The sequence below is a fragment of the Sinocyclocheilus rhinocerous genome, unplaced genomic scaffold (genome assembly GCF_001515625.1).
Source record: "Sinocyclocheilus rhinocerous isolate Xijiao unplaced genomic scaffold, SAMN03320098_v1.1 scaffold1381, whole genome shotgun sequence".
Taxonomy (NCBI): Eukaryota; Metazoa; Chordata; class Actinopteri; order Cypriniformes; family Cyprinidae; genus Sinocyclocheilus; species Sinocyclocheilus rhinocerous.
In genome coordinates this window covers 241,145-245,484 of record NW_015654074.1, presented here as the reverse complement: position 1 = coordinate 245,484, position 4,340 = coordinate 241,145, and positions in this window count along the sequence as shown.

The window sequence follows — 4,340 nt, the reverse complement described above, 5'->3', positions numbered from 1 at the left end:
AGGAAGCTACAGGCAGGTGAGTTTTAATTAGGGTTGGAGCTGAACTCTGCAGGGCTGCGGCTCTCCAGGACCGGAGTTCGCCACCCCTGCTCTATGTTTTAGGTCACAAAACATTACAATAACACAGAATGAATAAAATAACTCATGCACGTTCATCTTTCCCCGCTGCTGTAACGTTAGCAGTTTTACTAAAATGCTATGATTTTAGCCCTATGTGACGTCTGTTTTTATATTGTTTATCAACAGTATACATTTTTATATTGTTTGGATTAACTAGCCGAGTAGACAGATATGAATGTTTATTCATAACCATACTGAAAATAAGTAAATATTGTTAGCTGATGCTAACTGTCTAGCTAACAAGCTTGCTGGTGCTAATTTGAGGTAATTTTTAGATATAAAGTCCAAATATTTTTATTCAGCCACCTAGATAGATTACATCTGAGGGAAAAAGAAAGGATGTGATGTTCAGAACATGGTAACTACAGTAATTATCAAAGTGGGAAGTGAAGCCCTTTGGGGGCATTTGGCCAGGGGTGTTTTTACACCACAGACAAGGTTTGAGAAGAAAAAAATCATTATGAAAATCTAATTATATTTTCCTTATTATATTCATTATTTCCTTATTGGATATTTTGGGAAAATCCCAGGTATTTTGAGCAGTAGGATTATAAAAAAATATATGCTAATATAAAATTAAATGATAAAAGTAGCCTATATAAAACTGCAAAATAAACATTCATCTATCGGTACTTTTTACTTAAGTACATAAAAAATCAAGTACTTTTGTACTTTCACTCAAGTAAAATTGAAAACAGTACTTTTGCTGGAGTAATATTTTATTATACGGATTTGTACTTTTACTCAAGTGCTTGATTTGTGTACTTCGTCCACCACTGGTTTCCAGATGCAGCCAAGCATTTTTTTTTTCTCCCAGCAAAAATCAACATTTTAACTTGCATTATTATGCTGCATGTATCAGCTTACAGTGCATTTCAAAATGATCATAACACCACTGGAAGCTCTGTCATTCTTCTATATTGCAGGCGACTATCTTCATGTTCTTCATGTGCAAGAACATCAGTTTAACTTTTTCTGTTGCAAGTCGAGATCTGTTTGCAGTAACAATGTCTCGGTCTCGTCTTGCTGTTTGTTGTGGGACAGAAGTACAAGGTCCACTGGATTCTGTAAAGTGATTCCTAAATTGATAATTAACATTTTACACACAATATTGTTTGCTTAAAATTAATTATTAATTAAATTAATTAATTATTCATTACTGCTCATCTCTACATTCAGACTACTTTTTTTTTTTTTTTTTTTTTAACATCCTATTTATTCATGATATAAAAAAAAAACCTGCTATGCAATAATCTCTCTGATGAATAAATGTTGAAGCACAAGGCTTCATCCAGGTAAGGCAGAGACGTACACTTTGGATGAAGGAATGAGGCTCTGTGGAGACTCTTCTGAAGGTTAGGACCCATGTATGTGAGTGGTGGCTGCCTTGGCATTTGTGCTTGAACTGTCGTCATATGCAGGTGCCATGGATTTTAATATCATTGTCTTGAGAGAGAGGTGACTGTAGGTGCCTTGATGCACTCAGACATTGAGCACGAGCTCCTATCTGTCAAAGATCAGGTGCGGATGACCGTACCATAGATAGACCACTGGAGGATTCAGAGAGCATGGGTTACAAATACTGACCCATCGATAGGTTTTGAGGTCTGTGCTGACTCACACATTGGTCAGAAGATCTGCTGCGGTGCAAAATGATCTCCACCTCAAGACTGAGTGCTTGTTCCAGCAAACCAGCATCCAGTTCCTGGAACACAACATGCACGCTGAAGGAAACCAGGCTGGTTGAAGGCGTTCGCTCCTGGCCCACTCCCACAAGCATTGAAGGACTCCAGCGTTTCTTAAGGTTTGTGAACTTCTATGGCAGGTTCATCAGGAGCCACAGCTCTCTGAAATCTCCTGTGACATCCCTCCCTAAAGGCAGGTCCAAGTCTCAGTCCTGGACAACAGACGCCATCCACACCTTTCACCGTCTCGAGGACTCTTTCACTTCTCGCTCCTCCAGGACCACTTCTGGTTCATGCACGGATGTCGAGCATCCCAAAGACACCCTGCCATCTACCGTTTGGCCAGATCCTCCCGTTGCCCGTTCCCTGGCGGCAGTGTTGGGAAGGTTACTTTAGAAATGTAACAGGTTACAGATTACAAGTTACCCTATTTAAAATGTAATAAGCAGTGTAACTATTTCAGTTACTTTATTACAGTAATGTAACGATTACTTTTTGGTTACTTTTCTAAATTTAAATTTCTATTATTTTTCTACACGTTTCTAAACCGTTAATCAGGGCCAGGGTTAACCTTACAGTAGAACTCGGCACGACTTTCAGAATCCTTCATCACTTGAATTAAGATTATAATAATTTACTTTTGAAGCACAGCCACCACAAACAAACTCTAGCAGCTCTTTTTGCTTCGCGATCGTTCTGAGGATAAATACAGATTTAAAATCATAACAAGAAATAGTTTAGTAGCTATGATACTGTTTTTGAAATGAAAACTTTGCATAGCTTTGAAACACTGGCATCTAACAATGCCTTAGAAAAACAGTTAATCTTAAAAAATAAAGCTTATACACAAACCCAAATAGGAAATAAAACAGTTATTGAATGAGCATGTGTCCTTAACTCCTGAAACATTGCTGTCTCATATTTTAGAGAAAGAAATCAATCATATCTGTGTTTGTGATCAAATATTCAGATGTAACCACTTGTGTAATAGTTAACATTTTCATAACTCATTTAATTACACATTATTTCTCAGTAACTCACAGGCAGGGGAAGGTGTTGATGCATCGACAGTCTTTTCAAAATATCGCAAATTATTCCGGTTGAATATTGCAGATTTGTGTTATACTCAATTAAGGATACAAATAATATTTTGTTGTTTTTACAAGTCTCACATTCTCTGATTTTCTCTTGTTTTTGTGCTCCCTAATGCCGTTTTCTTACAGGCTGTGTGAATCGTTCCTGTTGTGTTGCTGTGTATAAGGAGACACCGATCCCCAGCGTAAGTCTCATTCTGAACCTTTGCAGCCGTGGTGGTAAGTCATCCAGATGTTTTGTGCTCAGTAAACTCAGAAGTGGCTTATGGTCTGTTTCGAGAAGGAAATACTTTCCAATGAGGTAGCAGCTGAAACGTTCACATGCCCAGACAAGAGCCAGGGTCTCCGTCTCTATCTGAGCATATCTCTGCTCAGATGGAGTTAACGCTCTAGATGCGTATGCTATGGGTTTGTTAACCTTACAGTAGAACTCGGCACGACTTTCAGAATCCTTCATCACTTGAATTAAGATTATAATAATTTACTTTTGAAGCACAGCCACCACAAACAAACTCTAGCAGCTCTTTTTGCTTCGCGATCGTTCTGAGGATAAATACAGATTTAAAATCATAACAAGAAATAGTTTAGTAGCTATGATACTGTTTTTGAAATGAAAACTTTGCATAGCTTTGAAACACTGGCATCTAACAATGCCTTAGAAAAACAGTTAATCTTAAAAAATAAAGCTTATACACAAACCCAAATAGGAAATAAAACAGTTATTGAATGAGCATGTGTCCTTAACTCCTGAAACATTGCTGTCTCATATTTTAGAGAAAGAAATCAATCATATCTGTGTTTGTGATCAAATATTCAGATGTAACCACTTGTGTAATAGTTAACATTTTCATAACTCATTTAATTACACATTATTTCTCAGTAACTCACAGGCAGGGGAAGGTGTTGATGCATCGACAGTCTTTTCAAAATATCGCAAATTATTCCGGTTGAATATTGCAGATTTGTGTTATACTCAATTAAGGATACAAATAATATTTTGTTGTTTTTACAAGTCTCACATTCTCTGATTTTCTCTTGTTTTTGTGCTCCCTAATGCCGTTTTCTTACAGGCTGTGTGAATCGTTCCTGTTGTGTTGCTGTGTATAAGGAGACACCGATCCCCAGCGTAAGTCTCATTCTGAACCTTTGCAGCCATGGTGGTAAGTCATCCAGATGTTTTGTGCTCAGTAAACTCAGAAGTGGCTTATGGTCTGTTTCGAGAAGGAAATGCTTTCCAATGAGGTAGCAGCTGAAACGTTCACATGCCCAGACAAGAGCCAGGGTCTCCGTCTCTATCTGAGCATATCTCTGCTCAGATGGAGTTAACGCTCTAGATGCGTATGCTATGGGTTTCCATGCATCACTGAACTTTTGAAAGAGCACTCCTCCCAGCAGACGACACATCTGCTGCGACTTTAGTGTCCTTGCTTGGATCAAAGAG